We start from the raw sequence: 27,468 nt of genomic DNA, 5'->3' as shown, positions 1-27,468 counted from the left end.
ACATCAACTTAAGGGGGGAAAATAATAATTTAAGATGCTATAAGCTTTAAAATACAATTGTATTAGAAAAGTTTATTCATGTGTAAGTAATTGGAAGTGCCAAAAATCATCATAAAGCAAATACTCTAAGTAGTAAGCGAGCAAATAGTGTGTCATAAAAGTACAATAAAGTCACTCAAAAAATAAAATATGTATATAACACATGGAATAAGATGGGTTTCAGGATAGAATCTGAGAGGGTTTTTTAAAAAATGTTTTAAATTATATTTACAACGGACTTCATAAAACATACCATATATTAATTCATTTTGTTGCTGACTGTTCATGCCGATTTCCATCCCCAATAAATACCAAGTCCCCTCAGGCTTTTGTAAATCAATGCATTAGAGAAAATGACAAAGGTATTAAAGATTTTATATGGGTATTGAACAGCTCACACTCATCAGGGACTTGAGCTCTGTCCAAAGTAATTCATTGTTGCAGAAAATGGTCACCTGATAAAGAATATATACCAAACAGCCACAGTCACACATTTTGAACTAAGAATTTTTGCTTAACTAGTAACAATGCATGATGTTTGACATAACTACTTAAATGGGGGGTGGAAATCATATAGAACAATCTCCAAGCAAATAGTGAGCACATAGTTACCCAGCATAAAAAAAAAAAGACAAATAAAGGCACTAGATCATAAGATAAATCAAATTTTAACCACCCCATTCACAAAAACAGAGAGATCTGAAAGCAATTAGGATACCCTCCCGCTATTTTAATAAATGCCCTTTAGATAAAGTAACAAGTCAGCCTTCATCTGAAACACAGAGCAGGAGAATGGAATGGAAAAGTTGGCAGGCTAGCTCAAGGACTTCCATTAAGAATCAATCAATCTTAATATTCAGAGCAGAAAATTTTTTAAAGGCAGAATGCAACATTATATCTTTATTATTGAAGCTATGTCAAAATCATGCATAAGTAGGAAAAGGGCCAGGATCCATGCAAACAAGAAACAAAGAAAGAAAATCAATTTATTAGGGGGGCAGTGGGGAGGTGAGAGATTGCAGGTATATATTTGTACATGTACTACCACTTATTTGTATCCTTCTAACAAACAAATGCCATAAGTGAAAGCAGAAAGAAGTCGGTTTTTAAAAATTTTTATTTTTTGCTTTGCACAGTGAAGTGTTGGGAGTGATGTTTACCTGACAGTGTTCCCTATCCCCCCCTTTTCCATCCCCAAGTTCCTCACTGGGCTCAGGCTCCAGTTCCTGGGCAGCAATGCCCTGCCCTTCAGGTGGCTTCTCTGCAGCAAGAAGGCTGGATTCTCCCAGCGGCCTCTCCTTCCTCACCCCAGGGGCTCAGTAGCCTCCCTCCCTCTAGCCTCAGAGGATGCCTGTCATGCTCAGCCCCACCTATGGCTTAGAACTGAACTGTTCAGGAAATTCTCAGGGGAGTCACCAAGCAAAGGGAAGGAAAGAAAGGAACTTAAGTGGGAACTTTTATGTGGCTGGGCTGCTGACAGATCCTGTTCTTTACAGGAGGAGCGGGGAGGTGAGACTTTAATAAATAGTTTTATGGAAGACTGCATGAATACTTTTTGGCTTCCCAGTAAATTTACTTGTAATCTCTGTACAGTTACCACTGTACAGAGTAATTCAGAGAAAAGTTTTAAACCTGGTCTGAAAAATGTTGGCAGCTGTCTGACCCAACCCTGTCTTCTCCAGTACCACTCCTACAGCAGAGACTGCAAGTCCGGATTCAGTTTACTTTCTGCAGGCAAGAATGCAGCACCGATCCAGCAAATGAGTCACAAGCAGAAGTTTCTGAGAAAGCTTTTATTTTCCTGACCCTGCTCTTTCATTCCTGCCCTTAACTGGGAAGATTATGAGGGGCACAGATGTACCAGCTCTGACAATACTGAGGCATCCACCTCCAGATAACTTATTTTTTTAATCCTTACCTGAGGATATGTTTTTATTGATTTTAGAGAGAAGGGAGGGGAGGGGAGAGGGGGAGAGAGGCATCAATGTAAGAAACACTGCAATCGGTTGCTTCCACATGTGCCCGACCAAGGATCAAACCTGCAACCTAGGTATGTGCCCTGACTAGGAATCAAACCTGAAACCTTTTGGTGTATGGGACAATGCTCCAACTAACTGAGACACCCAGCCTGGGCAGAATAACTTTTTAAAAAATCTCTATTTAAGCTACTAATAGTCAGATATTCTGTTGTTTTTGCAGAAAACATCTCCTATCCAGACAACTAGATCTTTCTTCTTAAAAAAGCCAGAGCTCCAAACTTCATGTAATTAAAACTCAGTGTTCTAAGTGTAAAAGAAAAGAATTTTGGTAAACTAAAAGACGTGGAAACTCTGCTAGCAGAAAGTAAAAATAAAAGCTGCCATTTATTGAGTGATTGCAGGTTATGGTAATAAGCCTTGTGCATGGATTAAGCCATTTAAGCTTCACAGCAGTTCTCTGGGGTTGGTACTGGAAATGTTCCATTTTGCATTTGAGGAAATGCTTCAATTATGTGTTTTGTCTAAGGTCATATAGCTAGTAAATGGTGGCACATAATTTGAACACAAGTCTCTGACTCCGCTCCAACCACCTCACCATTCCATTTCAGTTCATTTCAGATGAATGGACTTTTAGAAGTCTGATACTGTAAATTTAGTGAGTGCCTGCCTTATGGCAATAACAAGCAGTTCATAAAGTGATGTATTATGTGTGTGGCACCTCACCGCTTACAGTAGGTTGACAGTCATCTTAGAGATCACTCAGTTATCCTCTCAGCTAGACTGTGATTCCAGGTCAAGATGGGTGTGTTATGGTCACATCCAGAGATGATGTTGAAAAATAAATATTTTGGAGAGAACAGCACAGCAAGAACTCAACTAATTGTATTCAACTGACTAGGCATCCTCACTAAAGTCAGGAACAGACAAAAGAAGTCAAAGAATAAGTGTTGTTTGAGACTAAAATAATGAGAAGGATTTTTCTATGTTTCATTTGGAAATCGTTTCATCTCTTTTTATGCAGAAATATTTAACCGCTAAAATGCCAATTAAAATACAAGGAATCTAACAGTAGGCAGCGAACCTCAGCAAGATGAAGGGACTGGGCTCCGGGCACTGTCATTCCATTATGTTGAACCATAAAACTCCCAACATGTGACCATTTGATCTGTTAAATCTGTAATGGGTTTGGGAACCCTGGAGGCCAGTCATGTACTGGGATTTGTAAAACTCTGGTGCTGTATGCTGGTACTCCATGGGGTTAGAGTGTAGATTAAATTGAGTTTCACCAGATTATGAGAAATTCTAAATTATTTTTGTACTTTTTTCCTAAGAGTACTTTGAAATACATTTCATTTTTCTTTTCTGTCTCCAAAGTACTCTTGTCTTCTCACTGGTATGAAACATTATTATTTGTTCCAAAGTCTTACCATATACAAAGATTACATCTGGTAAAACAAAAGAACTTTAGAATCAAATAACTTAAAGTCCTGGTTAACTCTGTGACCTTAGGTGAGTAACTTAATTCTGAGGTTCCATTTCCTCATCCATAAAAATGGGCAATAAAAATTTATTAGTCAGTGTTTTGTGATGTGAGATAATATATGTTCAAGTGAGATAATATATGTTAAAAATACTATATGGTTAAATGTTACGTAAATATAAAGTGCCATCGCTACCACCACCATCAGCATCACGGCCTGGATAAATAAGAATAAACAAAGAAAAAGGAATTATAAATATGACCTCTAAGATTTCCTTTCCCCAAATTATTATCCTAATACTTATACTTCAATTTTATGATTACTATTATTATTTTCATCCCAGAGCCCTTATGATATGAACTGCAGTTTATATCATTTCTTTACTATTTGCTATCTAAATGTATGTTAGTAAAATTATTTTAGGTCAAAATCTCTGAAAACATGCTTTGAAGTGTTTATTTATTCAATAAACAGATAGTGAATGGTTACACCATATTCCAGGTACAGGGTCCTCCTATAAAGCAGTGTAATGATACACAGTGGACTTCTTGTTGGCCACACCTGAATACTATTGGCTTTAATAGGTAATCAGTTATTAATCACAGGAGATTTCATAGTATTCTAGAGCACCTCTCGATGCAATATATAGAAGCAAGGTAATTTAGAAATATCTCTTTAAACTCTACTCAAAGTCTGTGAGCATATTGGCTCACAGCAAAGTGCAAGTCAGAGTAGAAAGCCATACTAGGGAAACCAAGTTACATAATCTAAGACAACACTATAGAGCTGGGCTCTCTGCTTTCATTTATGTAAATGTGACTTATCTCCATCTGGTTACTTAATTAGAGGGGGGATTCACTGTACCCATTTAATGAAGAACAACAGCCGGAATTTTACATACCAAATATTTAATGTAATTTATGAAACACAGACTCTTTCCCTTGGCCCCAATAAAAGTTTTCTTTTTTTTAAACTCAGAAACTATTCTGCCTTCATCCCAACCCCTAATGAAAATGAAAATGTTTTATATCACTGCATTTGCATAGTTCCCCTCACCTGTGTCGATCTTATATATTTTGAGCCTAAGATATTATTCCATCGAGTAGATCTTAAAAGATCTTAAAATCTGCAGAGTGGAAGACGGTAACAACACAACACATTCCAAGAAACCTGAAGAGCTACTCTTAGTTTCTCAAACAAGAAACTTCAGATTTCAGTGGAGTTTATAAAAGCACATTAATTAGCCCCCAAATTACCACAATATACCTTACTTAACATATTCAATTCTTTTTATTTGACATATGTGTGGCATGCCTACTAAGGTTAGGCAGTTCTAGGTACTCTGCATTCAAAGATCACTCAGACATAGTTAATTTCCTCAAGGAGCTCACAGACTCAAATTAGAGACAAATAATTACAGAGCAATGACGAACATGCTAACAGTATTCTGGAAGTATACACAAAGGGTCACCGCAGCACAGAGGAAGGATAGGCAGAGAGGGAGAGAGAGGGAAAGCGAGCGCCTAACTTTCCTTGGAAGGGCCGCGACAGGCATCACAGGGAAGATTGCATTCCAGCAAGGTTTGGATTTGGATGTGGGCTGAACAGAAGGCATTGGAGAAGGCACTCTAAGGCATGTCATGGCAGGGGCCCACGTGTGCCGTGAGTATTTGGGGTGGAAGTTAGATAGAGCTAAATGTCACCTTCATTAAAGTTCATAGTTTGCAGAGTTTACTTTAAGATTTGCACTAAACCCCTGGCCCTAATTAACTCGAACATCTCTCATTTCTATGTGCTTTTCACTAAGGGCTTTCTGAGCTGTCGAGGTAAAGTAACCACCAAATTACAGACAGCTGCCTTGGTTTGCAGTAGGCACCCTAAGGCCAGTTTAAAGTGATTCTGTGTATATACTTTGAATGAGGGAGGGACCAAGTTGGTTCTAATACAAAGATAGCACACAGTGATTCTTTCAGCCACAGTGACACAGGGGACATAGCTCCCAAGGTCACAGGGGAAGTTTTTTGTTTGGGTTTGGTTTTTAAATTGCAACCACCATTTAAGCTCTTGCTTGAGTTACATGCAAATTTGAGTTCTCAAACTGGGTCTAGGCTAGAGATTTTACACCAGTTCCCATGGAAGGCCTTGTCCCTTAATGGAACCGAGCAATGCACAATCAGACTTAGCATGAGGCGCCTGTTCCCGTAACAGTGTCTCCAAAGAAACTCTGAAGAGGCCAAATTCAGCCCAATAGTTTTCTATGTGTCATAGGATTATTGATGATTTAAATTTTTATTAAGTGTTTTGCGTTTTCTATGTGTTTAAATGTGTTCTAAAATAAGCACTTAGAATCGGAAAAAATACACACACACACACACACACACACACACAGTTCTCTCTTCCAGTGAAAGATATAATAAAGGCCCTGTAAACTATAGCAACTTCTAGATTTTACTTCCTGGATCTAACTTCTATTGTACTAAATTCATAAATCAGGAAAAACTAAATAAATATTTCCTTAGGGGGAAAAAAGTAAAGAATTAGATTATAAGATTTAGAAAAATATTCATTTTTAAATGTAAAAAAAGAGTGATATCTTGCTGAAAATGGTGGATGAGATGGAGCTTACATAGTGTTTCTTAATTTTTTTCCCAATAATGGATACATTTGTGTATGAATATGTACCACTGACTAGTTTTCAAATTCATCTGAAAACCTTATGGGATTTGGGAAAGGCTTTGCTTTCAAAGTGCTATCGCCTTTCATTTGTTAGTGACAGTTTTCAAGAGCGAGGCCATTCACAGTTATGGAAAAATGGTTGTTTTAATACAACATTGAATGACAGAAAATCAAACAATCAAACACCATTCTCCGATTTTTCATTCTTGGAAAATTACCTTTCGGGAAGAGCTTTGTGGTTTATGTTCTGCACACTAATACAGCAGGGACTTTCAATCTTTTTACGACAAGAAGAAGAAACAAGAGGGGGAAACAAAAGCCTAAGGAATAAATACTAAATTCCCTTTGAAATGTACATCTCCATTAGATGTCAGGTCACATTTTAAAAGCTCAGGTTGTGACCAGTTAGTTGCATGTCTCAAAATGTGAATGTGGGCCGATTTGACGGGAATGTGTTTGATAGGATATTCTGTATGTGATCTGGACTCAGGCAAAATAAATTGGGAGTTTATCTTAGATAAAATCTGGGCCAACTCTCTTATCTTAGAAGCCATCCAGGCCCTCAGAGGTTAAACAGATTGTTGGAGAGTTCTATGGAGCAGACTTAGTTAAAATCTCTCTATTGGCATCTAGAATAGTATTTTCTCCATTCTACTGTGCTGCTTTTGTTTGGGTGAAACACAAAAGATTAAATTTACAACTGAATTTTGTATTATCGTACAGTGAGAAATTTTACCCAGAAAACAATCTTGTAAAATATCTTTCATGATGACCTTGTAACTTGCAAACATTCCAGTAAAATCAAGTACAATGAAAAAAAAAAAGTCTTTAACATTTCATGATGTATTTTCTATTGAAAACTATGGCTTATTATAAAATGCTAAATTATAGAAAAAGCATCAGTTTTATAGATATATATATAGTCACCCGATTTCCAAAGACTAATACATTTCATTCTCATCTTTCTTTTTCAGATGTATATTTAATATTTTGGCTTTTTGTATATACGGTGCATAAATATTTGTAAAATGTTATTTCAATTTTTCATGGTATTAGTCATTTCTCATTAAACCAATTATTAATGGTTGAGAGTAGATATGTCAGTTTTTATCTTGCCATTTCCTTACTGTTTAATATTTAGTTATTTCCAAATGTCTGCTTTATATTATTATGGGTCTCCACTTATCATCTGTACCCTGATTACACCTGAATTTATAACTTCAACACAGTTCTCTCTCTGGAGCTTCAAATCAGTACATTAAATAACCTTTAGATGTACCCACCTAAATGTCCCTACAGATCCCTCAAAATTCTTCCTAAAACAGTCCTTATTGCTTAGCCCCCTAGACCCATTCTTTGGCCTATATTCCCTAAATCAAAGAATGGCCCTAATGGTCACTGAGACCCCCACACTGGAATCTGGGCATCACCTACTTTTTCCCTTCTCAGCCCCAACATCCAATTCACAACTAAGCCCTGATAGTTCTGTCTCCTAAATATCTTCCAAACTCAGTAACCGCTCTTCATCCCTATGCCAACTACCCTGGTCACCACCATCATTCCCCTAAATTACTATGATTGGTCTCAACTCTCTTCTCCATCACTCTTGCTGGTCCTACTTCAGTCATTCTACACACTGCAAGCAGTATGGGCTTTCCAAAGTGCAAATGCAAATACATCATTCTGTCTTAAAGCCCTCTGATCCTTTGGATAAGATCCCTATTTGTCATGGCTTTTTCATGAGCTGGTGTGTGCTTAAATCTGTAGCTTCATGCCCAGTCACCTCACCAACAGGAGGCTATTGGGACTGTCTCTCAAGTCTTCCAGAAGCAAATACTCTTCACCTGGGACCTGCACCCATGCTTTTCCTTCTGCCTAAAGTACTAATCTCCCATGTTGCTTAAAGTCCTTTCTCACCCTTCAGGTTTAGCTTAGTTGACACCTCATACATGAAAAGCCCCACTGGAACATCCGGAACTCTGGGTGGCACCCCTCTTCTTTAACCTTCGGTAATACTTTGTGCTACTATGTAATTATTCATGTGCATCAATGCACCTTCCTCTAGTCTCCGGGTTCCACAAAGGCAAAGGAAGTGGGAATCTAAATAGACAATCAGATAAATGGAGCTGTGATGAAACCTTGTGACCGCTATCGTTGCAACAAAGATGTCTTAAATACATACGATGTACGGATGAATTAATTTTCCAAAGGACTATGCAAACTGACACAGCCACCAGCATGATAGGAGATTTCCAATTTTCCTCATACCCACCAGCACTGAACATGATATTTTGGGGATTTTTTTAAATTGATGGGTAAAAATAAATAGTAATGTTTATAATATATGCATCTCCATTACCAGCCAAGTTGAATATTAAAACATGTTTATTAACTAATTTGATTTTTTATAAATTGCATACTCATATTTTTACCATTTTGATTTTGTTTTATAGTATATGAAGATGAACGTAGGTAGTTGTATAATCTGTAAAGGTAAAATGTAACTTGAAGGTACAGATTCCACAGTTTAAGTATCAAGTGCTTATTAATACCAGTAACTCCTTACTTCTCCTGTTATTTCTTCCAATCAGTTAATTCCTTCATCTTTTACCAATGTGAAGTTACAGCAATCAGGAGGTCAGTTCCACTACTCCAAAAGCAACAGAAGAGTGACCCAAATGGCTAGCTCTAGATAAAAATGCCTTATGGAGGAAAAATTACACCCTCTAAAAAAAAATCAGTATGTTATGTAGAGGATTCATAAGGCAGAGGAAAGGGAGCAGCGTTTCTCTTTCATTTCTCAGAGAGATGACCCTCTTTGCTGAATGAAGACCTCCTTCCAGCAACCACCTGTGATGCTGATATGAGGATGATGCTCATACGAAATCCTTTAATTCCTTTGTTATTCTTCCCCCTTTAGGGATTTAGTTGAGCCTGCTGGGATGTGGTATTCAGTAAAGGCTGGTAAGACACCATATGGCACTAGTGACCAGCAACAGAAGTTGTGACCTGATTTGAATTGACAGGAGGTGGAACTGGTAGAATTATCCTCCTTAGAGAAGACGCTAGACACTGTTAAAAACAGGTTTATACTAAGTTGTAACGGAAGCACAAAATATTGGTCTTCCTGATATCTTTTATCAAGAGGCAGTCTGAGGCAAGGGAACAAACGTGGGCTTTGGAGTTGGCGCTAGACCCAAATCCAGGCTTTCTTACCAATGAGTTACATGACTTTCAAAATATCTAACCTACCTCATGCTCCATTTTACCCCATGTAGGAAGAGAACAGTAAATACTCAGAAACCTAAGCATATACGTTCTTTTTTACAGGCAAAAGGAAAGAAACCATTATTTGTACAGTTGATCCTGGAAAATATATGGAGTTTGTATGATGCTGTCTTTTAAATGCCGTCTTTTAAAGGGTAAAGTACCACGAGGCTATCGTGTACATTCAAGTAGGTGAATATAAACCGACTAGGGTATTATAGGACATAAAAGAGGCAATCAGTATGTGATAGAAATTATTGTTAGGATATTACTGGTAATTATTGAAGGAAGTTAAGGAATGGATGATGGGTGAAGGATGAGACCCGTTGGTTTGCATCCTGCAGTGTTTTGTCTGTGAGGAAGGAATCGCTAGAGCAAGAGCCCAGTATGCTCAGCGGCACTTCAAGAAAGGCCTGAAAATGTACCTACTTTTGCTTTATGAAGCAATATCTAAGATCATAACCCAGTGACCAATTTTGGAGACCTGAATGTTCTCGGAGAATTAAGGCCACTGGTCTTTTGCCGTAATGTGTTCGGTAAAGAGCTCTATGTATATCATCTGAAGACCTGAAGCTGTACCTTGAAAATCTGGCATTTGACTTATGGAGCTTGGGCGGGGGGAGAGCAGCAACAACAAAAAAGCCTACTACATACTTGAGCAGCTAAGTATTAACTATTCAGCATAATTGCACTGGGGTGAAGCCTGGTATGCATACTGTCAGCAAGAAGAATGGGGGAGGGGGGAGAGCACTCTAATAGAGCCAGTTTAATTACATTATGTGATTTAATTATTTAGCTATCTCAGCATCCTACCTCCATGCGGAAATGAACATGAATCAGACAACCACGTGCATGTCGTTAGGCCATTCCAGTTTGCTGTTTGTCATCAACGGGTTGATCACTTGCTTGCAGGTATCTATGGCTTACAGCAAGCACTTAATTTTGTTGGCACCTAGGGTGTGGATCAGGAGATGGGAAATGACCTGTGTTACTACTGAACAGGTTTTGAAATTAAAAGAAACAACCAACATTAGTTGGTACTTTGGGGGAAGATATTAAACCATCAATCAAATGGGTCAATGTGCCCGAAAAGGAATGAAACATTCCCTAACCTAGAGGTGACTTTCAAGGCCAAGATTTATAGAGTCCAGACAGGATCAAAATTTTCTTTTTAGGTAAGTGGCGATAGAAAGAGAGGGGAAAGAATGGATGTATATGTTACTACACTATCATCTTTTTTTTCCCCTGTTGCTCAGAATTTTTTTTTATAGCCCTAATATACATTAAAAGAATTTTGAGCCCTCGCCGGTTTGGCTTAGTGGTTAGAGCATCAACCTGCAGACTGAAGGGTCCCAGGTTCCATTCCAGCCAAGGGCACATGCCTCAGTTGTAGGCTCCATCCCTCGCCCTGGTCGGGGTGCCTGCAGGAGGCAACCAATCAATGTGTCTCACATCAATATTTCTGTCTTTCTCTCTCCCACTCTCTCTGAAAAGCAATAGAAAAAATATCCTCAGGTGAGGATAAAAAAATTAAAAAAAATAAAAATAGTAATTTTGACAACAGTGTTCTCCTGGCCATTTCAAATATAAAATTACAGAAACAGCGGCATTGCAGAATCCCAGGAAGAAAATATTTTCTGGTGTTCTTACTTAAAAATGGGACTATATAATTTTCAGATAGTGTCAGATATATCTAAATCCTAAGATGTATGAATAAATATGATTATTTAGAATTGATCTTTAGGGAAAACTAGAATCATCAGCCCAAGGGCTCGCAAACAGGAGGCCAATGGGGGTGTTTATATTTAGGGTTAGAATCTAACATTGTAACTACAAAGTAGAAATAAAGCACACTTAGAACCTATAACTAAAGACAACTTAAAAACATTAATACATTAAAAACCAGTGTTAAGACAGTGTTAAAGTTGACAGTACAATGTCCACAAGAGCACAACGATGCCAAGAGGACACTGACAAGAATGACATTACAAGTTGCTCACTGGGAAAAATATCCTCAGATAGGTGCTTCATTATGATTTCATCCCCATAGTACAATTCATAGGATGGAAAACCGAGAGCAAACCAAGGCTTAGAAATGATTTTTTCCACTGCATGTCTAATTATGTAGACTATAAAAATGACCAGTTGATTCCAGAAGTCACAGAAAACCTAGTTAGAGTTGTCTATCTTTTGGGAAACAGCCTCTGGAATTATCACGTAGGAGGCACGAGAAGCCAACAATGCCCCAACAATGCCCCCTCGTTCAGCAGCTATTTAAAGCCACTGGAGGTCCTTAAGGCAAAGGGATACGGGAAGATCCTAGAAGTCTCAGAACAACAAGAAAAAAGTAACCAAGGAGCCTGCAACTGTTTACTATTCAATATCTCCGAGGGCGATTTATAAGTTTTTATTAATTTTGTGTTTTTTTCAGGTGATTTCACATTATGGAGAAAACCCAATAATAAAATGTGACAAAAGCAGAAGTGAAGGGAGGCAAAATGTTGAGCCGTAATGAACACTGGTAATCATTTAGTCGTTCACACATGGAAGGGTCAGGGCGAAGGCCAGGGTGCCTGGCCATGCAGCTGCACAGAGGCAGTCACGGAGAGGACCGAAAGATCAGGTGTATCAATATGCAACACGCGCTGGAGAAAAATGGCTATTCACAGGTCATCACAAAAAATTGGGGGGTGGGGGACTCGTATGTGCAGAGACAACGAGTGTATCTGAGAAGCATTTACCCTTCCTGTTTAATTCCCTTTTCTTGGATGGCTGAAAACAGAGTTTCTTCGTATGGAAAAAAACATTCATCCTTTAGTTCTCAACATTTAAAATTCTTAGAAATAATTCTGTAGAGCTTAAAATGACATTGCAAAAAACAAAAGCACTCATTTGTCTTCCATTACCTTATGTCTGTAGTCCCCACCCCACCCTAATCCCACATGAGACAGCTATGAGGACCACAACAGGAGGCACAGTCCCTGGACCTAGGAATGCACTTGGTTCCCAGGTGCAGTGCTTCTGAGGCCCTGTCTGCATTACGGAACCAGGTGAGATGGATGAGGAGAGTCCCCACTCTTATTATAACTCGAGTGTCCAAGGACTCCAGGAGCCACTTTCTGAAGAATGCGCTGTTTCTCCCTAAGACTGCAGAGAGCAATACAAACCTTCAAGATAAATGTGGGCCCTGAGTTTGGGTGAAGGGCTGAGCTTGTTGCAAATGCAGATTACTGGTTTTCCATTAGTAAGTGGAGACGACTAGATTTCACTTAGATTAATTATACATCAAAGCAAGGAGCTCAATTGACAGCAATAGACTTAAAAGGTAAAACTAGCAGAACAAAATTATGCTTTTTCCCTTTGCTTCTCGGGGAACCGTTTCACGGCTGGGCCACTGTCACACTGCAGCGAGTCACAGAAGAGTGCAATGCTTAATGAGCCAAACATGAAGATAATTGGGCCAGTTATATTTGGGACACACACGGAATAACAGACTGTATTTGTAGATTCTTTATGAACATTCTAGGGCAGGAGGAGAAAAGAGGATTTTCTTTTTTAATAGCTGAACTGGATTTTACTATGACTAAATACCTTTGAAGTAACACATTCACTTTTTTTTGGTCTTAATTAGGCAGAAAAGCAGTCAAAAGAGTGCATTCATAATTTCAGAGGTTCCAAGGAATTTGAAGTTGCTCTGAAACTCCAAAAGGATTTTATCCATGTGACCTCCGAGTGAATTATCAGATCTGTCATTCTTTGAAAATTATCGGCTACAGCAGTATCTCTGCATAGTTGCTTTTTTGATGGTGAATTAATATTCTCGATAAGCCAACACAACAATGCAATTGTGATTATGAGTAAAAATGGGTCTTAAATCATTAAAAGCAGTTGAAGAAGGAAATACTTCTAGATCCACTTAATATACTTTACTGTGTTAAGCTGGTAACTAGCAAAGATAAGCATTAATTGGTAAATACTATTATTCAGGTGTCTACAAGTAATTTTTCGAATAAGGGTGAAAGTCAGTATTATCTTGTGTTTTGAAATAAAAACACTTAAGAAAAAGACTAGATGGACATTTGGTTCTTGGGAAGGCAGAAAAAGGGTCAGAGTGGTCCAAATCTGTCTTTGGAAGCTTTTTGTGTTAATGCTAAAAGGTACTGTAGAAATCATCCAATTAATTTATAGTTTACAGACAAGAAAAGTGCCAATCATAGAACCTAAGTTGTCTAGGCATACTCAATGAGTTCATGACAGAGTCAAGGTTAGGGAACTAGAAACATCTCAATGCATATAATACTAAGATTCAAGTAAAAAAAATCTGACATTTAAACCCCAAATTGGCTTAAACCTTTCTTTCCTGCTAGATTAAACTTCCCCTCTTTGCATAAACAGCTTGCAGGGTGAAAATATCCCAAGGCGTTTTAGGAATTGGTTGAAATCACGGAGCTCATTGTAATCATCTCCACAAGCTCTAGGAGTTCTGTGAGGGCTCCACTGATCAGAAAAAGGGCAAATGAAACATCTCTCTTTGAGGGAATTTAGATTTGGCTCCACATGAGAGCTCATCAAAGACTAGGAAGAACTGAGCTTGGATCAGATTACTGTCAAGGGGGTGCACAACTGATTAGAAAAGTGATTCCTGAAATCTGATTTTAGACATCTAAGTAAGACACCAGTTGTCTAAAGCATTGTCACAAAATTTCTTCTAAAAATAGCCTAAGAGCAAAATAAACACCTTTAAATGTTAATTTTTAGAATTAGCGGTTATTATATGAGGATACTAGGATGAGTGGGGGGTGTTGTGTGCAGTGCTTGGGTGGGTGGGGAACATGATGTCATTCAATCTACAACTCTGGATACTCAGATAATCATGTGGATTGTTCCTCAAGGGATCTGAAGTTTAATATCCAAGAGAAGCACATAGAGCCTGATAGCTGATCATTGCTCTAATTTTTAAAAACATTTTGATTAAGGCTGGATTATAGAGAGTTTGTTCATTAAGGTGCTGATGAGACCCAATCTAGATAAGTGTGTAACAACCTCAGAGCAGCTGCTTAAAATACCATGTAAGTTTACAGTTTTGAAGAGCGGGCATACAAAAACAGAAAGACATATTAAAGAGGTCAGGAGGGATGTTTTAGATGACAGAATAATCTTGCAACCCAGGTATATATTATTTTGTAAGATTCATATGGGGTTTTAAATGAAATTCTCATCAACCAAATGATCAATGGGGTTGGAAATCACAGCATTCGTTCCGATCAACTGCTCTTAATCTCTGTATTTCTTAGTTCCTGTCTTTCTTTCTTTCTCTAAGTTAATTCAGTTTATCAACTAACTTTTCATGTCAGGGATGCCATTCTTCTTCCGTGTCACAATCACCAATCTTAAAATCGGGCCTTTTCCATGATTTCTTTAAAAAAAAAATTGGCACCGCAAAGAAAATCATCAACAAAATGAAAGGACAACCTACCAAATGAGAAAAAAATATTTGCAAATCATATATCTGATCAGTGGCTAATATCTAAAGTAAAGAACTCATACAACACAATAACAAAAAACCAAAAACAATCATATTTAAAAATGGGCAGAGGATCCGAACATTTTTCCAAAGAAGATAGATGGCCAATGGGTACCTGAAAAGGTGCTCAACATCACTCACTGTCTGGGAAAGGCAAATCAAAACCACAATGAGATATCTCTTCATACCTGTGAGAATGGCCATTATCAAGAAGACAAGAAAAAATGAGCGTTGGCAAGGGTAGAGAAAAGGGAACCCCTGTGCATTGTTGTTGGGATTATAAATTGGAGCAGCCACTGATAAACCGTCTGAGGAGGCTCCCAAAAATTAAAAATAAAACCACCATATGATCCAGTAACCACTTCTGCGTATTTAACTGAAGAAAATGAAAACAGTAACTCAAAAACATATCTGCACCCCCATGTTCATTACAGCACTATTTACAATACAAACACACACTCACATACGCAATGGAATATTCTTCAGTCATAAAAAATGAAATTTTGCCATTTGTGACAACATGGATGGTGCCTGAAGGCATTATGCTAAGTGAAATAAATCAGACAGAGAAAGATAAATACCATATAATCTCACTTGCATGTGGAATGTAAAAAATAGAATAAAACAAGAAGTTTAAGACCCAGAGCTAATAGATACTGAGAACAGATTGGTGGTTGCCAGAGGGCGAGGGGCAGGAAAAATGGGTTAAGTGGGTGAAAAGGTACAAACTCCCTGTTATAAAATCAATGTCACGGTGACTATACCTAATTTTCTCATCAAAAAAATATTTGTAACTATGTGTGGTGATGGATGTTAACTAGATGTATTGTGAATATTTCATAATATATACAAATATGGAATCATTAGGATGGACACCTGGAACTAATATATTGCTTCATGTCAATTATACGTCAATAAAAAAGAACAGATAATAGAAAGAAAAGTCCGGATTACTCATGATACAGCTTTGCTGGATAACAGGATTATTCAATGCCCCGGAGCGTGAGGGCATTTGCATTTCAGGGGCGCGGAGCCTAAACTTGGCATCAGACAGTCACCTCCGAAGAGGGATGGCTCACCCCACTGCGGCCTTGTCGTCTTTCTCTTACCTCTCCCACCCTTCCCTCGTCTGCTTACTTCCTCTTGAAGAGCAAACCAAAAACCAAACAAAAACCCTTACTTTGAGGAAAAAAAGTTGCATTCTCTCCATTTTCTAATACAGAAAAATTCAAATCCATACAACCAAAACCACCTTCACACCTTCACGTGCTGGCGACGCACCGCGCTCTCCCTGCTGAGGGCCACCCTTGGTCCCTCCCTGCCGGCCTCTGACGGGCAGGGATAGCATAAACACTATGTGCCACCAGGGCCACCTCCTTCAAAGGCAGAGACGGCTGCATTCAGTTTTTAATTCTAAGTACTTGAAGCGGATAGCTTTTTAGTAATAAGTATTGATTAAAATAATTATGCAATGCAAACATCAGGAAAAAAGTAGGGTAATGAAAGTAACACACCACTCAGCCTGAGAGTAAAACATTTTCCACACCGTTGCTCTGGGATTCTCTGTGATACGACCCCCTCTCAGAAACTCGGTGGTAACGACCGCCACTCTATGCTGGGGTTTTTTTCTTTTTTCTTTTTCTTTTCAGATCTATTCCTCCCTAATGTTTGTTTTTATAATATGGGTATACAACTTTAGAAAACATTTCAATGATTGTTTCTGAACTTTATAAAAACTGTGATAGAGTGGATGCATTCGTCTGATTACTTTTTTAAAATCTCGAGCTATAATTCCCCATCATAAAATTCACCCATTTAAATTGTACAATTCGAGAGTTGTGTAACCATCACTAAACCTAAGTTTAGAATATTTTCATCAGCCCAAAAAATAAATCCTGTACCCACCACAGTCATCCCTCCTCCCCTGACCTCAGGCCCTGGAGACCATTAATCTATCTTCTCTTTCTATGAATTTGCCTATTCTGGACATTTTATGTAAATGGAATCATATAATATGTAACCGTTTGGAACTGGCTTCTTTCATTTAGCACGTTTGCAAAGTTCATCCATGTTGTAGTATATCTCAGTGCTTCCTTGTTATTATCAAGTAATATTCCATTTGTACGGATATGCATTGTTTATCCATCCATCAGCTGATAGACATTTGGACATTTTCACTGTGGTGAATAATTTTGCTTTGGACATTATGAAGGTGTTTGTGTGGATATATGTTTTCATTTCTTCTATATATATACCTAGGGGTGAAAACGGTGGGTCATACAGTAACTACATGCTTAACTCTTGAAGAAACGGCCAACTGTTTTTCACAGTGGCTGAATCATGTTGTATTCCCACCAGCAATGTATAAATGTTTAAATTTCTCCGTTTCCTTTTTAACACTTGTTATTATTTTTCTTACATATTACAGCAATCTCATTGAGAGTTAAGTGGTATCCCATTATGGTTTTGATTTGTATTTTCCTAATGGCTAATTGTGTTGAACATATTTTAATATATTTATTAGCTTTCCCTACTCTTCTGATATTTTTGCACTCAACATTGTTTTTAAAATTCATCCTTGCTAATGCATGTGGTTAGAGTTCATGCATTTTCATTGCAATATTCTAGTGATTTTCAACCAGTGTGCTGCAAGAATTTTTAGAACATGCAATACTTGACTATTTAGTCAGGGGCACTGACCTCTTTTCCCTTAGATTATCAAATTAAAAATGACAACAGCCAACACAATAGCCATCTGCTGTGAATGAATAAAATTATACCTATTTTTTTTGTCAGATTGGAAAAAAAAAAAATATATATATATATATATATATTGGTGTGCTGTAGAATTTTAGTAATTAGTTTATATGTGCCATGAGATGAAAAAGGTTGAAAATCACTGCCGAATTCTGTCGTGTGAATATATCATGATTTGTTTATACATTCTTCTGTCAATAGCAATTTAAATTTATCTTGTTTTCTTTTGTTTTGCTATTGAAGACAATCCTGCTATAAACATTCTTTACATATCTTTGGTTATATGCTAAATAATCACCCCCCTCTTTTTTTATCAACTAAATAAATGCCTAAAGAGTGAAAATTGGCTTTGTACAACATATCAGAAGGCATAACTGTCCAATCTAATGGGTCACATGCTAAATACATATAATCCAGCCACTCAGGACTGTTGGTGCATGAGTGTGTGAGTGCATGTGTGTTATAAACATGTAAGGGTGCTAAGCAGAAGGGACATGATATCTATATGTCCTAAAGAAAAGGACAGATGTATTCATATGTATACAGAAGTATAAAAACAGAAAGTCATATATAAAAACTGTGAGGTAATCCTGTCTGTCCTGTTCAAGGTCATCATCAGATCATACTTAAGTTTTAAGGTCTATAAACTAAATAAGATATGAATATATCTGATAAAGCCTTGGTTATAACTACACAAATGCCCTAGGGGAAGAAATTCTAAGGGAAAGGCTAAAGAGACTGGACTGATGCTGCTTAAAGGGAAATAGAACTTCAAGTCAGCATACCATTCTAGAAGGGGTTAAGAATGCACGGAAGTAGCTGGGCTTCATTTCATCCTTAGAAAGCAAGAGGGAATGGGATTTCAATTATGGAAGTAGGATTTTAGGTCAAATGCTGTGAAAAATTTCCCAACTCTAGTGTTCTGAGACACTAAAATATGTGCCCAAAGGGATTTGTGGACTTGTACTCTGGTGTTTTTTCAAAGGGTAGAGAGAAAATTTCTAAGATGACTTAAATCTAGTACTGTTCATAGTCAGAGAGGCTCATTGCATCAATGACATCGAATTCCTTTGGCCATTTCTTCCTTTGGAGTTCATGAATTAAAGGCATCGGCCTAGCAAATAGCATTTGTTAAATAATTATTGCCCCCAATGCTTATTAATAATTAAAGACATATAGAAATCTCCACCAGAACATGAAGCCAAGTAAGCATGAATAAGTAGGTTCTAGATGTTTTCTAGAGAAAAATTAAAATCGGTATACCCGTCTACCAAGAGTAGAGCTAATAAATCAAATAAGGCATATTCATGAAATAGAATGCTATACTGCTGTAGAAATGAAACACTGATCTATCTGTTAACATGGATAAATATTAGTTTATGTTGCATGAGAAAAAAAAATGTTAGAGAAGTATGCATTCTGTAGGATTTTATTTTTGTAAATTTTTATAAATCATACTCATAAATCAATGCATAAATGTTATCAAAAGTACATAAATTGTGCTAAAATATAAAAGTAACCGGAAGAATATTAAACTACAGAGAGGAGCTGCTATTGAGAAGATATGGGAAAGGAGATGCAAAGGGCAATGGAAGAAAAACCACTTTGATTTTATCTCTGTTTATTTTTCTTGTTAAAATATATAAGCAGCTCTGGCCAGGCGGCTCAGTTGGTTGGAGTGTCATCCTGTACACCTAAAGGTTGTGGGTTCCTTCAGTTCTGGGTCAGGGCACATACCTAGGTCGCAGATTCTATCTCCAGACAGGGTCCATATGGGAGGCAACTGATCAATGTTTCTCTCTCACACCAATGTTTCTTTCTCTCCCTCCCTCTCCCTTCCTCTCTCTCTAAAATCAATGAAAACATATCCTCAAGTGAGGGTTATATATCTATAAACCTATATATACACACACACACATACATATTCATATATATATATATATATTTTACATATCTAAGCCGTTATGGAACATACTAAATAATAATAGTAATAATAATTAAGAATCACCAGGGCTAAAGATACAGGTGTTCATTTTCTGTATTAAAAATTCTCAGAGACAACAAATAATCAGAATCTGTAATTAATCCATTATTACCAATATAACCCCACTAAGTTTTAAAAGCTCCAGCCAAAATCAGAGAAATGCACTGCGAGTAAATGAACGCTTTTCATTATGTTCTGTGAAATGCTGAAAATAGTTCGCATTCCCTGACTGCCCTGCAAACCCACAGTGTCGCAGGACCCCTAGGTTAAAATCAAGAGGATGGTGGCCCCTCTCTTAAATCCCTTCCAGCTCTTGAACAGCACAAACAAGCAAATGATACCTTCCCAGTCTCACGTCCCTGTCTTTAAAAGTAAAAGGAAGCAACGAGGAAAATATTGCCTGTTTTCAATTTCCCCCCATGTTAAGGTTTGCTTTATAACAGGACTGTCATTCCACTAGTCGATTTGGTTTCTACCTTTCCCACTCTTTTCCACCCGGACACCTACTTTCTAAATTCTTTGAAGATGACACGGCAGTTTAGATGCCCTAGAAACCATCCGGCTCCCTTGTCACAGCGCTCAGAGAGGGGCAGGTTTCTAAAGGTGGGACCGAACCACTGGGCTGGGGAAAAAGAAAACTAAAGGGAAAATCTTGGGGAGAAAAGGCAACGAGAGGTTAAAAAAAAAAAATCTATCAGCAACAAAAGGCTAGATAACATCAAAATCTAAATTCGTACCTTTCAGATGATTGTCCTGAAATAACCCTAGCGGCAGACAACGAGTGCAGCTCGGTGGAGTGTGGGTGAGGGCCGAAGCGCAGCCACAAACAAGGCGTTTCTCCGCTGTCTAGTTCGTTTCACAATTCAGGCAACTTCTGAATTTTCCTTTATAATAATGGAGTTAATAAAAATATGCACTCGTACTTTTAAGCAAAATTACCACTCCAAAAGGATGTGGCGTGCTGGACTTGGGACTGCTCACACACTTGCACACTGCCGCTTACCCAGCCCGGCAGAGCTCTTCTTGGGAAACTGGAAATAAGGAAGGAAGATAGGCTCAGGGCTGGGGCCCAGGCGGAGAGAGGGGAGCCCAGAAGGGGGCCTGAGGGGGAGCTCTGGGCGGGGCTGGGGGAGGGCAGTACAGAGGGAGGAGAAAACCGAAGGGCTGACGACCAGGTTTTCCATTCTGCACCTTGGGTGTACCTAGTGTCATGCTGTGCCAGGTACGACATGACGCTAAGAACGGTTCAGGTTCAGCACAGTGCCTTCTACCAGATGGCTGAAGCCCTCAACACACTGGACTGGCTCTGCCAGTGGTGGATTGACACCAAATGACAAGCCAGGTGACACTAGCTAGCTGTGGAAAGTACAAACATCCAGTACCAACCAGAGCAGATTTTCAAAGGAAAATTACACAATTCATTTCGGAGGATGACCGCTATGTCCAAGTTAACAACAACAGAACAAAACGCTCTTCATGATGGGATCTGTCTTGTTCTAGATCTGTACACCACTGATGGCAATAAAAAATACGCATGGAAAGATTCCATGAACGATGTCTACACTGTGGTCTGAGTTCACAGAATAAGACATTACTTCCAGCCTCATGTTTCACGGAGACTTTTTGGAAAGAGTAGAATTTGAGTTAGGCCAGGATGGGAGGCTAAAATTTAAATTTGATAAAAAAAAAAAAAAAAGCAGGATTGGAAACAGCATGAACAAAAGCATGGGGATTAGGTAATTTTCAAGGAATATGCTAGAAATAATAATTCAGTTTAATTGGCTTGTTGGGGATTTGGGGTAGTGGGAAATACAATAGAGAAGCCAGGTCAGCATCTCATTACCCAGGGACGTGAATGGCAGCCCACGAATTTTAGCCCTTCCTCTAGGGCAGCTGAGGCATCCTGATACGGCACGGCAAAATCTATACTTCAGGAAAATTCTTCTGACAGCAGCAATATTATTATTACTTATGATGTTCATAAAGTGTTTGAAGAAACAAGGGAGAAACTGTTTTATATTTATTCTGACAGTTTAAAAGGTTGCTGCCATTATGTATGAATTTTTGAAATCTGTTTTTGTTGATTGCACTGGCTAGGCCGGCTATATACCTAACCAACTACAGAGGAACATAAAACTCAATGGAGACAGTAAATTACTTGGACCTGAAATCAAATGACAATTTCATCTGTACCTTTGCACCGCCAGTGCTTCTGTTTGGTTCCATTTACCAGGAAGATGAACAACAATAATTTCAGGCAATTAATTCAGATTTTTGGCAAGGCCACAAGAGTTCTGCTGAACACAAGAATGCTGCTACAGCATAAAGGAGAAAGAACATCATTTGCCATGCGTCAGGTTGAGAATTCTGTGTGTGTGTGTGTGTGTGTGTGTGTGTGTGCATGCACAAATGTGTGTGCCGCTGAAGCCAGTTATTCCGAGATTGCCCTAACCCCCAGAAATCCATCCACTGTTTCATAGACACTTTAGCAAGCTGGACTCGATATCAGGGTAGCAGTTTCATTAGATCCCCTCTCTTCCGAAGGATCCACGGTATAAACTTTCAGAGCCCGCAACATAATCCTTCTCGTCAAATATTTGGGCGACAGGTGGAAAATTGTTCTGCCAGCTGAAGAAGACAAAATCCATTCCTTCTGGCAATTTTCTGCAATGAAAACTCCAGAAATGAATGTGCAATAACTTGTGGAAATAAATTTCAAATATTATCACACAAAAGCAGTGTGCTCAAAATCGCTAACTGTAAACTAACTCCTGCTTATCTGAATTTTAAAATGTTGATTCCTCTTTGTGTTTGAATTGCCATTGAGGAAAGACAAAAAATATTTTCAGGCATAAAAAGCCGAAGATGTGCTGAATTCAAACAAAGGAAAGCCATGTTGAAAGCCGTACTTGGTTAGTAGCATCTCTCAGGTCAGGATGCAAGGAACAAAAGACCATTTTCTCCCATGGCCTCACTCCTACCAACTGTGGCATTAGCCCTCGGATCAGAATGCTGGGCACAGGCCCGCCTGGAAACGCATGGCGGGGTTTGGCTCTTCCTGGTCGGTGACAGCAACTTCCATCTGCTCTGTGATGCAGAGATGGATCACTCTGGCATTCGGATAATGGGTCTTCTAAAGGTTTCAAAAGCCCTCATTTGCTCACTTGGTAACTATAAGAGCTTGGCAGATGGGTCGGGGATGGCACGAGGAGGCTAAAAGGGTTTGAATCAAGTTAATGCTAGAGAGAGGGTGGCACACCAGCACCCTGGGTCTGCAGCCCTGCACGTGAACCGCTCCGCCACCCTTTCCTGTATCGAGTGTCCGCAGGTCAGTTCAGGTGGCTGCTGAGAAGCCTAATGGATCCAGGGACAAGTGCTGCATAAGGGTTCTACTATTTTTTAAAGAATATATTTTTAGTAATTTGAGAGAGAGAGAGGAAGGGAGGAGGAGGGAGAGAGAGAGAGACAGAGAGAGAGAAACAGGGATGAGAGAGAAACATCACTAATCAGCTGCCTCCTGCATGATCCCTATGGGATCCAGCCAACAACCTGGGCAGGTGCCCTGACCCAGAACTGAACTGGTGACCTCTTGGTTCATGGGTCTATGCTTAGCCACTGAGGCACATCAGCTGGGCAAGTTTTTCACTATTGAAATACCACACTGGACAACTTAATTAAATCTACTTTCTTTCATTTGGATAATTGCCCCCCCCTTCTCTAGTTTTCTTATGTGGCTATGTTCGCAATGACGACCAATCGATTCTGATTTATTTAGTTGGAATTTTATGTAGTCCGTTTATGAAGTGTGTTTTTGAAATAGCTTACCAATGTTAAATAAATAATATAAACAGAATTACCAGTCTAATGCACTATTTAGTTTTAAAAAGCAAACTCTTAAATTTTCAAAGAACCGTTTGACAGCTAAACAACCATTTTACATACACCATTCATTCAGTCAACAATGTCTTTGGTGTCATCTCTGAATCAGGCATCCCCTAGGGGTCTTGGAGTGTATCCTCTGCAGATAAGCGGGGGCTGCTGTACCAGAGAAATCACAGGAAGCAAGTGTGGAGCAAGGTGTATATGGGGGGGAAAGGGGGGAAGGTGGCAAAGATGAGAATTGCAAAGGGGAGAGGAGCCAGCACACACAGAGCCGTCCAGGCCCCCTGCGCTTTGAGTTCAAGTGTGAGTGAGATGAGGACCCTTCGGAGGTCCTGGACGGAGGAGTCATGATCTCACCCTCTTCACGTCAGCGCAGAGGCTACCTTTTCACTGAGGTCTACCCCAACAACCTTATTTAATACTGTGACCTGTGCCCCTCTTGCTTCTCGATTCCTCATGTCCTGACGGCTTAGCTTTTCCTTTTCCATAGTACTTTCACCTTCTAATTGTCTGGATGGTTTCCTTATTTATAAGGCACATCGTTTGTTCCACCTTCTCTACTAGGATGTCAGACAAACAAAGGCAGAGACTTGTATCCAGTCGGTGCACTAACAAGCCTAAGCCCCTAGAGTCCCAGGCACTCAGTAGGTGCTCAGTAAGGCTGTGAATGTTACAAACTGTTCTTACTGAGTCATTGAAGCAGATATGAAAGAGTCTAAGAGTGACTTCACGACAGCTCTGGAAGGCTTCTATATTTTGAATGACAAAGGGATATTGTGAGGAAGTGGGAACTGAAAAGAAGGAGTGGTTCTTTATGCCCCAGGGCTGGGAGGTGGAAGGAACCGGCAGAATGAGGGTGACAGTCCTCACATCTCGAATAAGTCTCTGTGAGAAGGAAACAAAATAATTGGCCAGAGTTTCTCTTCAAGATTTCAATCGCCTCCAAAGTTCAAGAAATTGTTCTTGGTCAGTTATAAGAATCCTACCTAATAAGGTGCAAGAGAAAAAAAAGTCATTTAAATTCTTTTCAGTAAATCTAATTCGTTTTCTCGTGATAATAGTACAAGCGTCTATGCACCAAGAAGAAGGCAGCCGGGGAAGTAATGAAGCGGCGGCAGGCCTGAGTGCTCTCTTGGCATCTGAGTATGTAGAGAGGCAGGCTCCCTCCCCTTACTCCTTATTTCTACGTGAGAGTGTGCCTTTGAATAATGTCCTCAGAACACATAGTTCACTGAGGTCTAGTACACCACAAACACACCTGCAGCCTGGTCTCACACTTAATAATTTAATAGACAGATACATTAAGTGTCCTTAACTTATACCCTAATTAGAAATTGTGATACTTTATACTGATACATTTCTATATTCTCAATAAATGGAGAGTTTGTCAAGCAAATTAAAAAACGTAAATAAGACTGGAGGAAGAGAATCCTGGTGGAGCTAGAAGCAAGTTCGAAGGCTTGTTTTTCAAGGACTTCAGAATCCCCCATTCTACACGGAGTCTAAGCATCTCCACTTGGTAATCTATTCAGATAATGCTTAACTTTATTAGAATGACTATATAAAATAAAAAGGTTATAAAAAAATCTTATTTTTAAAAAATTTATGGTTTATATTTTTAATGTGTTTTACCATAGTACAACCTCCATTAATTGACATTTTATGGGGATGAGGTATTTTAGTTGGGTGTGTTTTCTAGTTAGAATTATAAGTATTGCAGAAATGGACTAAAATTTAAATAGAAACTCATCTAAAATTCTTTATATTTTGACCTCCTATCCATATATTGCCCATCTTTCAGAGCACATCTGACGATGAGGCGATCATTGCCTCCCAAGGCTGTTTCTCCTTCTAATAATCAGATGCTCAGAAGGTTCTGGCAATGGTTAATGAGTCCGCTTTGGAGTTGGTTAGAAGGCTTAGATTCAGAGTCCCCCCCCAACTACCACTTAGTAGCATGAGACCTTTAACTACTTACTTAACCCCTCTGAGCCTCAGTTTTCTTATATGTAAAATAGGTAGAGAACTTCCTAGGGTGGTTGTAAAAATTAACATTTAATGCACATAAAGTGGTTATTATTTTGTAAAAGATGCTGAAATCATTGTTATTATTATTATTATTGTTGCTATTAACAGTTCTACACAGTGACCTTGGGTTACTACAGGTTAGCCAGGAATCATATTCATTATAAGTCATGTGCCACATAGTAACATCTGGTCAATGACAGACCACATCTATGACAGTGGTCCCTTAAGATTATAATGAAGCAGAAAAATTCCTATCACCTAGTGACATTGTAGTTTGCACTGCAGTAGCCCAACGCATTACTCATGTGTTTGTGGTGTTGCTGGTGTAAGCAAACCTACTGCACTGCCGGTCATATAAACGTATAACAGTACAATTACAGCGGGAGCCCATATCACTTAGGTGTAAGTGCACTCTATGATGTTCACACCAGAAAACTGGCTAACGAAGAATTTCTCATTATGTGTCCCTGTTCTTCAGCGGTGCATGACTGTACTCACCTATTTGAGGTGATACTCATGTAAACAAACCTACCACATTGCTAGTCATATAAAAGTATAGCACATACAATTAAGGACAGTACATAAAAGTTGATAATAATAAACAGCTATGCTCTTGGTTTATGTATTTATTACACCATACCTTTTATCATGATGGTAGAGTGTGCCATTTCTACTTATTACAAAAGTTTGCTGCAAAACAGTATGCTGGCATCAGTCTCATACATTCCGTGTTTACAGCATCTCTTGATTGTATAATTTTCTCCTATGCTTGATATAATTTCAGGTCGCTTGGACAGTAACATGCTGTCCAGGCTTGCAACCTGGGACCGATAAGCTATACCATCTAGCCTAAGTATGCAGTCAGTTATACCATCCAGGTTTGTGTACGTGTTCTCTATGATGTTTGCACAACAATGGAATCACCTAATGACACATTTCTCAAAAGGTATCCCCATCAGTAAGCAGTGCATGAATGTACACAAGACTTCATTTCGGTAGTTTCTTGTTTCAGGATTTTGCATCAGTTCATGAGCTAGGTAGCAGGAAAGATCAGAGTTCAGTGAACAGGTGCTGCTCTCATACTGACCCTAAGGCCTAAGCTAGAAATCTCTTTCTAGAGAAAAGACCTGAGAGCTTGATTTCCTAAGAGTTGTGAATTCTCTTACACATGCAAGAAGACCCAAGAGATGATTAATTGAGGGCTCATTGGTTGGGTTCCTTAATGGAGACTCTACTACATAATTGGCCTTTTCCTCAATTAGTCCAAATTAGTAAATTTTACTGTACATTTGTCCCTGTCAAGACAGAATTAATAATTTAAGTGTGACATTAAATAAATACCAGACAGGGATTTATGTGTGTCATCTTTAGTATCTTCAGTACATATCAATTTTCCTGTCAAGTCCTTGATAGTGGCGGCATTACTTGCCTCTGCTGGAACAAGCTGTCCTGCTCCCAATTCTCCTGTCATAATATTCCCTGCAAGAACCTAATCAGTGCTCTCAGACTCCCAAATAAACGTGTGTTCTACCTGAAGCAAACAGGTTACCAAGAAGAACTTTTATGGGACCTGTGTGAACCACCCAGGAAAAAAAAATGTGCAAAACTCAGCCTTAGAAAAAAAAGGGATTTGATTCTGATTTATAGAGCACTGGGCCAGCTGTCTGTATTCGAGACTACTGGTGGGGCTATGGTGGCAGTGAGTCACCTGTTTCTTGGGCTCAGGGAAACCTCATGGGGCAGAGGTTAGATGAGGTTATATTTGCTACAACCTCAACCATGAAGCTTTATTTCCCCTAAACAAGTTGGAGCCAGGAGGTGAGAACTGGTCACAGGTGTGAAAACATACAA

General features: G+C 38.8%; 1 protein-coding gene across 10 annotated transcripts in view; it reads right to left on the bottom strand.

Annotated features, from left to right (window-relative positions):
* The window catches only part of UNC5D (unc-5 netrin receptor D), a 680,073-nt gene that overhangs the window by 432,258 nt on the left and 220,347 nt on the right, over positions 1–27,468 (bottom strand). The window contains exon 1 of one of the 10 annotated variants that reach the window (XM_081125673.1): positions 10,256–10,391. The exons of the other annotated variants lie outside the window; for them this stretch is intronic. The gene's annotated coding sequence lies outside the window, so the exon portion shown is untranslated. Of the gene's footprint in view, positions 1–10,255; positions 10,392–27,468 lie in introns of those variants that run through there. 10 annotated transcript variants of the gene reach the window in all.

Source organism: Miniopterus schreibersii (genome assembly GCF_964146895.1).
Source record: "Miniopterus schreibersii genome assembly, chromosome: 2".
In the NCBI taxonomy this organism is placed as follows: Eukaryota; Metazoa; Chordata; class Mammalia; order Chiroptera; family Miniopteridae; genus Miniopterus; species Miniopterus schreibersii.
This window is presented reverse-complemented; position numbering and strand designations above follow the sequence as displayed.